This window comes from Cavia porcellus, unplaced genomic scaffold (genome assembly GCF_034190915.1).
Source record: "Cavia porcellus strain 051 isolate PalLab524CR breed Dunkin Hartley unplaced genomic scaffold, mCavPor4.1 scaffold_7, whole genome shotgun sequence".
NCBI classification, from domain to species: Eukaryota; Metazoa; Chordata; class Mammalia; order Rodentia; family Caviidae; genus Cavia; species Cavia porcellus.
This window is the reverse complement of record NW_026947490.1, coordinates 81374362-81388729: the sequence shown is the minus strand read 5'-3', so window position 1 is coordinate 81388729 and position 14368 is coordinate 81374362. Positions and strand designations below refer to the sequence as shown.

Here is a 14368-nt window from a genome sequence, read left to right as displayed (position 1 = left end):
AGTTCATGCTGTAAATGCCAATTTTGGGGATAAGGCAGTTCTCTTAATTGGAAAATTTTACTTCATGGGGAGATCTTTGATCTAACTTCACAAGGACCTGCTCAGCTCTTGCCTTACTTCAGTATCCCCTTCCTTTGTTTGGAAACCAAATAAATATGGTGATCTGGAAGACATATGGTGTTGGCTCACAGAGAGTTCTGACTTTCCTGGATTCCCCACAAAAACTTATTACATTGTCTCTTTTTATATAAGCCTTCACTGTGATTTATTTTAGAAGATTGGGGGCCTAGGACAATTCTTCAATAAAATCCTTGGACATACACCTGAATCTGTGGACAAGAACTTTTAAGTTTGATTGAGTCCGGCCACTCAGAGTGGAAAGGGTTTGAGACAGAGAAAGACTTCACAGGATGAAATTTGTCCAGAGACATCTAGAGAAACAGGGAGAGAAAAACCTTCCACAAGGAAAAAGCGTGAGTCTTCCCAAGATGAAAGGCCATTTATTTATCTTATCCAGGAACAAAATGCAGAAAAACAGGTTGCCATACATAGGGTTTTATATGCCAGCATAAGTTAGAAAAAACAATCTAAAACGGGCACATGCCAGAGGAGAAACAATCTCCCCCCATATCTTTTCTACTTGGAACTCAGTTCAATCTGTTTTAAAACCATTATAGGGCTTACAGGCAACAGTTCCTCCTTCAGTAACAGAAAAAAACAAAAACATACACAACAGAGGCTTCAGTCCATAAGACAGAGCCTCAGTGGAATGACCTAATTCCCCCATCACAGAAGTCTTTACAAAGCAGTCAGTCACCACTGCCAGAGGTGTTTGGTAAGGGACCAATTTGATCTGAAAGGCTTAGGAAAATGAACAAGCGCAAATCTATCAAGATACCTACAGACTCTTAAAGGGTCTGCCACAATCCTAAAGTGAGAACAGGAATAAACTGTGCCCTGCTCCCCAAGACACCCCCAGGGAGGGAAGTGTGCCATGTCAGTGGGCCTCATCCTGTATGGGGTGGAACCCATAGAGCTCCACACACCACAGAGCCCGCAAGTGGGCCAGGACAGGGGAGATGGCTCCAGTCTGGAGTGCACTTCACTACCAGGCAGAGAATGGCAGGGACATGATCAACCCAGCACCAGAACAGTAGATGACCATGGGTCTGCCTGCCTCCATACCCGGGTACCATACTGTTCTACATGCAGGGTTTCCCCTAGCTGCATCCTCATCTGCACTGGGTATTACAGCATCCACCTTTTGGGAGTCAATGGACATTGCTCTTTATGGTATCAAACGCAGTAGTAAAAATGACCAGTAGCAGAACTGTGGGTGTGGTACCCACACCAGTAATTCTAATTACATAGGACCGAATTCATTAATGGCTTCCAAAATTTCCATGCTTCAACTGGCTTTTAAGAATTTAAATAAAAATTTAGAATCAGATTTTCCTTTGGAACGGGCACTGCAGTTTCAGGCACGCACAGAGACAGGGGAAGATTGTAGCCCTGGATAGAGCCAAAATGACAAGATCAGCAGGCACTTAGGACCACAACAAAAATCTTAAAATCACTTAAAAGCTTGTCAAGAGGTAAAACTTAAATCCTATAAGATTTCAATTTCAGCCCAAATTACATAGAAAGCCATTCAATCATATTTGAATCTTGTAAAAGTGTTATCAGTGATCAAGAGAATGCAGACCATAAAATCTATAATAATTAAAATCAGGCACATGCTTCTACCTGAAATTGCTGTTATTTTCTGATTGGCCTAAATCTTTTTTTTTTTTGTACTGGGGATTGAACTCATGACCCTCTGCTTGCCAGTAAGCGCTTATGCCACTGAGCTAAATCCCTGGCACTGGCCTAACTCCTTATAATTTATTTAGACACTTCACTGTGTTAAATCGTAAACTTACAGAGAGATTCCACAAATGTTGTTAGAAGAGAAGAAGTTCTGATTAAGTGATAATATTAACCCCCGTTATGTTAAATCTTAAGGAGAAGCAACACAAGCTTTGTTAGAAGAAAAGAAAGTCTGACAGAGCATGTAGAAACTACTGAGCAGGAAGCTATATGAAGGAAAGAAGGACATGAAGTATTGTGAGTATTCTTAAGACAAGATAAAATACAGAAAGGGTATTAATTATGGGTGAAAAGTATAAGTTCCTTCTAAATTTTTATTATAAGAAATTTCTGCTAACTGATCTATAAAAAATTCTGACTAGTCTATTTAAAGTTACAAATTTAATATTGTAAAAATGTTATTATAATTCGATTTAGCCAACTATTCCTGAATGCACTCTGATTATATGTGTATTACTTGTCTTTACAGTCCATCTGTAAACTGTTTTTTTGAGCCTAAACATTTTTCTTCTATTGGGGACCTGGCCTAGATCCCCAAACTCCCAAATGAACATATTGTGAAGGCTTAAATAAATGACATAAGTGGAATGATTTTAGAGCTCCTGGAGGATCAAAACCTTCTGCAGAGTTTGGGGACTCTGGTGGCTAAGACAGGGAACATTTCTGGGCATCCCGTATTTATTTACAGGGTTAGAGTTTAAATGCAAGAAATTGAAGAGACCTTGGGAGTGGGTCAAGGACTTTTCTAAGTAACAAATTATGTTAATTTAGGAGAACTTTCTTATGAGAAGATCTCAATGTTGGATTTCATTACAGTCTTTATTTAGTTAGCTGGAGTTGAAGCCAGCCATTATCTTATCTTGCCCTGGTCATGCAGCAGCCCTGCATGTGTGTTCAATTTCCAGTTTCATTGGCTCCCAACAGCCTTCTTTTTGAATTTATGTATTTTTGAAACATTTGTCATCAAAACTAAGAATATGCTTCCACACATATTACAAAATGGTCAAAACGATGTTATAATTTCTTTCATAAATATAATGTGTATTGTTGTCTGTGTGCCAATAATTTGAGTCTTTTTTAATTTTTTATTTTATTTTAAAGCGATTAAAACAAAAAGAGGACAGAACAAAGTCTTTTATTGTTCAAAAATAGTGGGCTTGGTGTTATGATCTTGTTCTCATAAGTAATTCACAACTATTTAAGACAATTAAACAGAACTCTTTTAGACTTAAAAAACTGATATACAGATCTCTATAATACAATTGAAAGAGAAGAAATGTCTCCCTACTTCATTCCTGGAGGCAAGCATTTCCTTGATACCACACAAACACCAAAAAAACTGAATTTCAGACCAATCTCCCTAATGAATACAGATTCAAAAATCCTCAATAAAATACTAGCCAACAGAATGAAACAAATCATCAAGCAAATTATTGACCATGACCAAGTGGACTCATCTCAGGAAGGAAAGGATACTTCATCATATGAAATTCAATACATGTAATACACCATATCAAAAGATCAAAAGACAAAAATCACATAATCATCTAAATAGATGCAAAAAAAACTTTTGATAAAGTCCATGTTATGTTAAAAATTCTACAGAATATCAGAAAAGATGGCATCAATTACCTCAATCTGATAAAAACCACCTATGATAAACCAACATGAAATATCATACTAAACAGACAAAAACTGAAAGCTTTCAATATAAAATCAGGAACAAGATAAGGATGTCCATTATCACTACTCTTATTCCATGTAGTTCTAGAAAGATTATCCTAAGAAGTTAGGCAAGAGAGTGAAAAAAAAGGAATAAAGATAGGAAAGAAAGAAGTTAAACTATTGTTATTCATGATACTCTACATAGAAGACCAGAAATACTCCATCAAAAGACTTCTAGAATTGATAAACAAATTCAGTAGCATAGCTGGATACAAATTCAACACTCAGAAATCAATAGCATTCTTATAAACAAGAAACAAGCTCACAGAGAGAAATTAGGAAAAATTTACCATTCGCAATAGCATCCCCAAAAATGAAATACTTAACAATCAACCTTACAAAGGTTATACACATCTACTCCTTTTCACAACTACTTAAATGTGTTGCTTTTTTGAACTCCAGAGTTTTGTTTACTAAGCATCAAACAATTCTCCAAAAGGAACTAGTAGGCTTAAAATTCAACACTTTCTAGACCCAGAGCAGTCACAATTCTGACAAACTGAGATCCCAGGCATAGTACACTATTTGAAAAGCACATTTCAGGGTAAAGCCTATGATGCTGTATTGCAAAATGAATCACTATTCAGAAGGTATCAAGGAATGAAATGCTGAGCTACCCTATTAATATAAATGCAGGTAATCATGTTAAAGAGGCTTTTAATAAAAAGAGAGAATTTTTTTTAAATTTTATTTAAGGAGAAAAAAAAAGCAGAGAAAGGGTACAAGTTATACAGATTTACAGAAAAAAATAAACAGTAAGAAATCACTAGTTAATGGATTACATATTGTCATCTTAGAAATAATTGTTCAAGTCACAAAATTAAAGCTTGTAAAGTGGACATTCCAACAGTGAGACTGCAAACAGTTCTGTTCAATGATCCAACAAAACTCAGTGATATCATTATCTATCTTATACACTTATATATACATGCAGTTATATCGTTTAAAGCACTTTCTTTTCCTCTCTTTTGTACAATGACAATTACACATTTTGGGTTTTGTTGCTCCCACAGTTCTTATTACTTTTTTGGAAGGGAATAGAACCAAATGTGACATAACAGAACAGAACCAATCAAATCAAAAGGGTGGACATAATAGATAATGTAAAAGCATAATACAAGGTGATCAACAATGGTTACCATGATGCCTCCCGCTATCTCTAATAGAATTGCCTATATCATCAGTTATAATAAAATTGAACAAAACAGTAAAGAACAAAACCGACAAAACCAAAGCATTGGAGACATTATAGGTCTTCAAAAGTAGATAATAGTCAACGAGAATAGGCGTTATAATGAATCTCACTATCTTCACAGCTGTTACTTAAACTTTTGAACCTGGTACTATCAAGCAAAACAGAATAGGGGGACATCAGTCAAAAACAAGATGGTGAGAGTAATACAGGGCTTTAAATCAAGATAATGGAAAGTCAAAGTGGGTTACTATAATATATCCTGCTATTTTTTATTTATTTTTCCCTTAATTAAAAGGATAAAAATAAAAAATTAAATAATGAAGTGGAGACTGAGATAGAAGAGGGCATAACAGCAAAACAGCGCAGATCAAAACATAACCATTTAAGCAGAATAGTGTTTCACCACAAGATAATCCTGACATAAAAGTAGTTACCATATTGTCTCTTTCCTTGAAATCTTTGAGTATAACTTCGTATACTATAGCCTCAAATATATCAAAACAATGTAAAACCATTTAAGAGAATGACAGCATTACAGGGTATTTAGAATCAACCAACAGGAAATGAACAATGGTTTCTGTATAATCTCCTTGTCTTTAAAAGTTTTTGATTATACAATCATACATAATAAAATCCAATAAGATACAACCTGTTTAGACCAATGGAGACAGAAGAACAAAAGCTTGATGAGACTTCAAAACAAGATGATGCTAAATCAGTATTACCTATTAAGATGTCATTTTCTCCAAAATAGCTGTTCCTATCATCCAATCTTCTCTGCCTCATTTCTGTCATTAGTTGTAAGTTTGTCTTCTTCATTTTGTTTTCTGCTCCATTCATTGTGGCCTCTCTGCCACTATTTCTGGATTCTTTGTATTTTTCTTTTTTAGAATATCCTGTAGTATTGTCTGTAGAGTTGAATTGGTGGTTGCATATTCCACTAGTTCCTCTTTATCCTGGTAGCACCTTGTTTTTCCATCAATTTCCAGGGATAGTTGTGCAGGATATATCAATCTTGGCTGGAGATTATTATCTTTCAAAGCTTGAATTATTTCCCCCCACGCTCTTTGTGATTTGATGGTTTGTGCAGAGAAATCTGCTGGAATTCTGATGGGTGTTCCCTTGTAAGTGGTCTGTTTCTTGTCTCTGACAGCTTTTAATATTCTGTTCTTGTATTGAATTTCTGGAATTTTAATTATTATATGCCTGGGTGTTGCTCTGTTTGGGTTGTAGGTGGCTGGGGTCCTGTAGGCTTCATACAACTGAGTATCTTTACCTTTTGCTAAATTAGGAAAATTCTCCTGGATTATTTCTGTGAGTAGCTTTTGTAGTTCATTTGTTTGTGTCTCTACTTCTTAATTTATGTTCTTAATTCTTCAGTTATGGATCCTCTTATCATCTTCTAGTCTTTGTATTATTGCTGTTTGTTTCTTCGTTACTTTTAAGAAGTTTTTCATTTCATTCTCCCATATTACAAATCTGCCCTCCAGTTCAGATAGTCTGTCCTTAGTTTCTTTCAAGCTGTTATGCCAGTTTTCGATAGAGTTTTTAGTTTCCTGGTAGTCTCTTTGAACCTGCTTCACATATTCTATGCTTTCTCTATTTTCTCCATCAAACAATTCTCCCCTCTTTTTCTGATCTTCCATTCCACCATCTGTTTTTTCTTGGGTGGTGCTTAGCATTTCTCTAACTATTCTGTTTATTCCTAGCTTCAGGTCATTAATAACTTCATTCCTGAACTGATCTATGAGGCTCTCTAGATGGCGCTTTATGTCTATTGGTGCAGTGTCCGCTATTGCCTGTTTCTCAGGATTGGGGGCTAAAGGGCCTTTCTTGTTGCTCCCTCTTCCCATATTCTTTGTTCCTTATATATGCAAGTGTATATAGGAGGCCCAGCTTCCTCTCCTGTCAGCCACAGTCTGATTGAATTGCGGCGGCTAGGTGTTCCCACCCACCGCAGCACACCAGGAAGTTGCAGATCAGGCAGCCTATGCGGGGCCTGCCCCTCCAGGTCACCCTCAGGCTCTGGGATCTGGGTTGTGCTAGCCCACTGGGTCTCAGCCAGCAGCGTCACGTAGGCTAGGCTCTTCTCACCAATCCCGCTTGAGAGGGGGATACGTGGCTGAAGTCGCCACAGCGCCCTGCTCCCGCAAGTCTGCCCTGTCCCAGAATGTCCTCTGTTGGAGTCTCCCAAACCGTGGGAAGAGTGTCAGTTTCTCTCACTCACCTCACCGCAAGTCAATGCACAACTCCCCGCCCGTCCTGTTTTCAACTCCGTTCCCCGATTCCCGTTCTCAGAGCTTCCGCACGTCTCTCTCCTTGCCGAGCTGCTGTAGAGGCAGCCAGCCGCTATGCGGCGGGAAACCCAAATCGCGGCTTCCAATGCCGCGGGCTCCAGCTTCCACACTGAGGCTTTTCTGTTCCTGTTATAGCACCAGGATTGCACTCCAAGTTGGTTTCTCTCAGCCCAGTTCATTCTTGGGTCAGCAGGGCATATCTCCACCTGCTCACGACTTCTTATTCCACACCATTCCTGGATTCCAAGCTGGTTCTTTCAGAGAACCTCCACAGCTGTTGCTATCTGTCCACCATGTTCTCCCGGAAGTCGAGAGAAATTTTTTTAAAAAATTCTGACAGTTTTAATATCTCAGTTCCAGAATCAGGAGACTATATCATTATTTTTAAAAAATTGTGCTCCACACAAGTAGTCTAAAATTTATAGATGTATCTACAGCCAGAAGAATTCAAGGATTCCTTTCAGACTAGGTACCACACACTCTCAACTCTCAACTGGTAAATCCAAATGACGGTGGATATATGTTAGTCTTTAAAATATTCTGGACATAAAAACAAATCAATATTAGGTGATAATTAATTTAACCAAGTGTTGTGATCTTGGCAAGTAGAAGTGGTTTTAAAACTCCCCACCAGAGCTGAGCTTGGTGTTCCACACCTGTGATCACACCATCTCCATGGGCTGAAGCAAGATCACACATTAAACCTTCACATAGTACCACACAGTGAGACCTACTCTCAAAATGTACTCCTATTACTGATAATAATGATTTTAAAAACTACGTGAACTTCAGAGAAAACATCTTGGATTCTAGTCAAACTAGTGATCCTGCTTTAGAAAATGTTATTCCCCTCATTTTTTAACCTACAACAAGGCCATACACAATTTTGTAAGTCCTACTTTTACTTCTAGAGTGTTTAGATTATTTAGTAACACAAGGCTTATTAATATAACATTTCTAAAAATCTTTCTTTCCTTTAGGTCTCTGATATTTGACTCATATACAACCAAACCAGCATAACACAACTTGTTACCCTCAAACTAAAATATTTTGTCCTCAATTGTGAATCTTTTCCAGCTTAAGAGCTGACTTTCCCACACTCTATTTGCTCCACCTTTCTCACATTCTATCCCTTCTGTACTCCTCCCTGCCCCAAAAGCCCATTTATATCTAACAATTGATATGCTGGTACAGCTGCCATTTGATGCCTAAATCTTACAACAGTATTTTTTTTATGAAATGAGCTACCTCAATAAGCATTTCGTTACACTGAAATACCTCCAAACTACCCAGTGCTGTACGGATGTGTGAGAGGTGCACCTGTCTCTCTACACTCGTACCAAAATGGCATTTACTTGTGGATGTTGCACTTCAAGTAGAGCATCGGTTAATGGTCAACATGCAATCCCTTTTGAAAAGCCATCACTTGAAATTACTTCATTTTCTTCCTCCCTCAAATCAGTAATATCACCTCCAAATATTTTGGAATTCTAAGCAATATGTTACTTTCTTTCATCTTCTTTCTTAAAATGTTGTGGATTTAATAATGAAATTTAGCACACTTGCTAAGTACTTAACCACTGAGACTCATTGCCAGCATTGTGAAATCGTTTGTCACATATTCTTAGATATTACTAATACAACACAATGAACTTTCACAATGTGAGAATGTAGTAAGAAGTACAGGTGTTTATCATCATCACAATGAAGACCACAACTGAGGATATAACTTAAGGATGTGAAACTCTATATTTCAAATATGGATTAAATTTAGCACTGATATGTGTCTTACACAATTCCTGTTACAAAATACTTCATACCACAACATAATACAGAGGATTTGATGACTCACAGTTTCAGTTCACATATGAATTCCTGCTAATAAAGCAGGAAGATGGCAGAAAATCATGATGGAAGAAAAGCTACCAGGAAACAGTGAGAGAGGTGAAAAGGCTACACTTTTTTCCAGATACATTAGAGTGACTTGTCTCATACAGGTTCAAGATGCTAACATTACACCTAATTACTGAGACAGGAATGGGTAAACGCACTGATAAGCATGTATACCCCCAAATTCTAACAACTTACACACACATGAGACACCTCAAGTATCCTTTAGATATAAATCATGACCACAAGTCTCCTTTTGGGAAGAAAATGACCAGACACCTGAAAAATACAGTGCCATATATGAGTCAAGAGTCTCTCTGCAACCCTCCTAACATCACTGAACAATCTGAAGAGAAAGCTGAGCTACCTAAGACAGGACCCTGGCCAAGATAAAGTCACATCACTGCCATAGAAGAGGATGCTTCAGTCCTGGTTGCTGATACACACCACAAATGACTAGGTTGTAGGCTCAGAAGTTCACATGTAAGAGTGGAACAAAGACACCTTATGTGATTAACAAGACTCAATTCCTGTCAGCGCTGGTTCTGTTTAGACATTAAAGTAAACACCTATGCAAAAACTAAAAACAACATAAAATCACAATCAATGGGACAAGTAAATGAAGTGGTTGAAAAATGACACCCGTAAAATCATCTGGAAAATAAGCTGAGGCAAAGAAATGACAACATTTCAACATAATACCACCAATATAGAAACTTAGAACGACAAGTCTCACAGAACTGTGCATCACTGGGAAGAACAAGATATAAAAGCTGTGGGGGCCAGACAGTAGAGCAAGGAGGGTCGCAGACTCTAAGACTAACAGCAAAGAAAGGGGAACTGAGGATGAGGATGAGGATGAGGATGAGGATGAGGATGAGGAGAAAAACAAGAGAAGAAGAGAACAGAAGCAAGCATATGCAAAATCAACATGAACATGGAGAGGAAAAGAAACAACAACAGCAACATTGTCATAGCACAAGCAAACATTGCTGTAGAAACAAAAAGGAAAGACAGTGGAGGATAACAGGAAGGAAAAGGCAAGAGAAGCAAAGTTTCAAGAAGAGAGAACATAAGGCAAAACATAAAAAAGTGAAAAAGGAGAAAAAGTGAAGAGAAAGAAAAAGCAAGAAACATGAGATGAGAAGACAAAGAACGGAATTAGCAGAGCCAAAGAACTAAGCACATAAGGTAGAAAAGAAAAAACCAAAAAAGAAGAAAAAGAAAATTGCAAAATCATAGGAAAAGAGAAAAAATGAAACCCTGAGCAAGAAAGACAAAGAGAAAGGGAAAGAAAAAGAAAAACACAAAGAAAATGACAAGATGGAAGAGGAGGAGGAGGAGGACAGCCACCTCCTCAATCACCCCAAGGTCTGTGCTATGAAACTCAGCATGGGGTACACAAACAACAAAAAAAATTTTAAAAACACAACACAGCAAGGATAAAAACATCAGGAGCGGAGAGAAATCTGGGTGTGGAGAGGTGATTTTCCCATGGGCCCACGTAGGGGGACAGTCTCCCCAGTTTGTGCATCATTGGGAAGAAGGGAAATGTTTTGCAGAGTGAGAAAATAAAGCAAGGAGGGCCATGGCCCGTAAGCCACAGAAAAGAAGGGGGAGACAAGGAGAGGATTAGCAGGAGAAGTCACTGAAAAGAAGAAGAGGAGGACAAGGCAAGAAGGAGAATGTGAACAAGGACAAGAAAAGGAAGAAAAACAAGAGTAACAGCAGCATCGTCACAAGAATAGGGAAAACTGTTGTGTAAAGCAAAAGGAAAGAGAATTGGGGAAACCAGGGAGGAAGGGTGAGGAAGGAAAGGGTGAGAAGAGGAAAAAGCAAGAGAAAAAGAACAAAAGGGAAGAATTAAGGGGAAAATGTGAAAAAGGACAAAAAGTGAAAAGACAGAAAAGAGACAAAGAAAAAACAAGAGAAATTTAATGAGAAGACAGAAAGGAATTCACAGGCAAAAGAACAAAGTACACAGGGAGAAAATAAAAAACTGAAAAAGAGGAAAATGAAAACCAAAAAGAACAGAAAACAAACAAAAAATGAAAAACTGAGAAAGAACGACAAAGAGTCAAAGAAAGAGAAAGAGAAACACAAAGAACAGGACAAGATGTAAGAGGAGGACGAGGACAACCACCCCCTCAACCACCACAAGCACAGTCAATAGGAAACTCAGCCACAGGGAAAAATAAACCACCAAAGAAGAGTAACAACATACTTAGCAGGCAGGGGAGATACCATGAGCACGGAGGTGGTTTTCCCAGGGCGAGGCCGATCCACTGCACTCCGGATGTGCTGACCCCTGCGATTTCCCCAAATGTGGGAAACATGACTGTATAATTTGTGGTACTGGGGACTGCGTTGGCACTTCTCCTGGCAAAAAAAGTAGAGTAATAACGACACAACAGAGAAAGGATAAAAACACCAACAGTGAAGAGAAGTCCTAGTGCAGAGAGCTGTTCAGAACTACTAGTTCTTGGGCTTTTGCACTTACACTGGGACTTACACACTCAGATCATCAGTTCTCAGCTCTTTGTTCTAGGACTGAATTACATTCTGGATTTTCTGGTCCTCTAGGGTACAGATGGCAGATTATGACTGTTCAACTTCCATAACCATAAAAGCTAAATCCTGTGTGTGTGTGTGTGTGTGTGTGTGTGTGTGTGTGTGTAATTTGCCTGGACTCAGTTGTTTTAGTTTCCCATTGACCTGAATAACATGGTATAGTAATATTAAGAGGCACCCTAAGGAATATATCACCTATTGACTCTGCCTGTTTCAAGAACCCTGGTATATACAGATTTTGGCACCAAGAATGGGTCTAGAACAGAATTTTAAAGATAAAATTTATCAATTAGTTCTGGACTTCCTGAAATTGACTCTCTAATATAATTACATTTGAAGGTGCTGATAATTTTATTTTCAATAGTAAAGAGAGCACAAATAATATATGGCAAGAACTATTCCGATTTTTCTGTTTGTTTTGTTTTGCGAGACACGGTCTCACTATGTAGTTCAGGTTTGCTTTGAACTCACTGTGTATCCCAGGCTGGCCTTGAACTTGCAGCAGTCCTCTGAGTTCAGCCTCTGCAGTGCTATATGATTAATAGGTGTGCACCATCACACCATACCTATTTAAAAAGGTATGAAAATATGTGCCTTAGTTATTTCTCATTAGCCACTTAGAGGTTAAGTGACACTATATATGATACCTTTGACTATTTTTGGAAATTTAAATAATATAATAATATTACTTGACATTGGCTGAGTCTTCCAGTTGTTCCCGGACAAAGTGGTGAAAGAAAAACCTGAGCACAGGGATCCTGTGGGGTGCATAAATGACCCAAGGGCTTCTGGGCGTGCCCTCCACAATGGAGGCAAGGAAGAGAGGTCCAGAGTGCAGGGGACTGCTTAGGTTGTCTCTTAGTATTACTACACTTGTTAATAAAGGCAATGAGAAATTAAAATAACCCAGTCCAGGCAGCAAGGTAAATGATCCAAACCCTTCAGAAAGACAATGTGGATCACTCCATCTCACAAGTAAAGGACCAAGACCTGCTGAGGTGCTTGCTAAAAGCCAGTGGAATACAGGACAGGCAGTAGAAGAAAGTAGTTATAAAAACCAACGATGGCCATGTGACCAGTTACAGAAATGAAATTTTTAATTGTCATGTGCATTTCCTTATTTTGTTAAGAATATATTGATGCTAGCCAGGGGTGATGGCAGAGGCCTAGTACTCTGGGAGGTTGAAACAGCAGGATTGAAAGTTTGAGCCCGGTCTGGTCAACTTTGCAAGACCCTGTTTCAAAATAAAATGTACAGAGAAGGGCTGGGATGTAGTTCATTGGAAAGGGCCTGGGTTCAATCTCTAGTATGACAAAGCAAACAAACAAACAGACAAAAATACACATACATGTAATAAGCAGATATCTTTAGGGGGGTTTTATTCCTATTCTGTTGGGCGCAGGCGCTCAACATACCATACCCCACCCGGGACTAAGGACCACGCCAGCTTCCGCAATGCGCTACGTCCCTCTTTAAATTAGCCAACCCGTGCGCACCCCGCGCTCACTCTGTACTCTGTGGCAACTCCTGATTGGCCACAGCTGGATATAGTAGCCAGAGCCTACATCCCATTCCCGCCCTGCTTCCTTGTGGCAGCCTGTGATTGGTCACAGCCAAATATATAAACCAGAGCCCGCGTAAATAAACTAGCAGTTAACTGTCGTCCACAAAAGCGCTTCCTGTCTTCTGTTTCGTTGGAGCTGCGCCGGTCACTATTCCATGGAACAGAACTTTGATTGACTAAATTGGTACCTAACTATTATTAAATCTATATATGATACAAGTTATTGGATGTCAGAAGAAAAGTAACACCCAAAGAAAAACTTTGCCTCCTATTCTGAAAATTAGGGTGTTTTGGGTTATGCAGAACAGTAGTGTCATCCTAGGTGGAATTAGGAACTTGTTATTGTCCTCATTTAGAGATCAACTTACTTAAAACGTAACTGGGTAAAACGTAATTGGGTGTCAAGTCTCCAAGGTGAGAAATGCGAATCTTTTTTTTAATTAAAGAAAAAAAAACAGTAAAAGGCTACAAGTAATACAGAATTTCAAAAAAAAAACAGTAAGAAATCACTAGTTAATAGACCACGTACTGTCATCCCAGAAATAGTTGATCAAATTACAAAATTAAGCATACAAAGTGGACATTCAAACAGTAAGACTGCAAACAGCTGTGCTCAACGATCCAACAAAAACCCAGCAATATGGTCAGCCATCTTACACACCTAAACACTCCTGTAGCTGCGTCCCTTAGAGCACTTTCCCTTCCTCTCCTCCCCACAATAACATCTACACATTTTGGGTTTCACCACTCCCACAGTTCTTATTACTCTTTTTTTTTTTTGGAAGAGAATAAAAGCAAATGTGACAAAACAAAGCAGTCAGTCAAAACAAAGGATGGACGTAGTACATAATATAAAAACAGAATACAAGGTAATCAACAATGGCTACCATAATGCCTCTTGTTACCTCAAAAAGAATTGCCTATATCATTAGGTATAATAAAATTGAACAAAAATGTACAGAACAAAACCAATAAAACTTAAACATTGGAGACATTACTGAACTTCAAAAGAAGATAATGGTCAAACCAGAATGGGCATCATAGTGAATCCTATTGCCTTCAAAGTAGTTGCCTATACCCTCAAAATTGATAATATCAAACAGAACAGAATAGAGTAAAATCAGTCAAAACAAGATGGTGAGAGCAATACAGGGCTTCAAACCGAGTTAATAGGAAATCAAAAAAGTTACTATAATATATCCTGCTAATTTTTTAAAATTGTTTCCCTTAATTAAAAAAATAATAATAATAAAATA

General features: G+C 38.2%; 1 long non-coding RNA gene and 1 other non-coding gene across 2 annotated transcripts in view; one reads left to right on the top strand and one right to left on the bottom strand.

Moving 5' to 3' along the window:
• The window catches only part of LOC106026929 (uncharacterized), a 58732-nt gene that overhangs the window by 43034 nt on the left and 1330 nt on the right, over positions 1 to 14368 (bottom strand). The gene's annotated exons all lie outside the window — the stretch shown is intronic.
• LOC134477113 (U1 spliceosomal RNA) lies at positions 11197 to 11359 on the top strand. Its single transcript, XR_010049007.1, has one exon. It is a non-coding gene; the product is annotated as a U1 spliceosomal RNA (small nuclear RNA).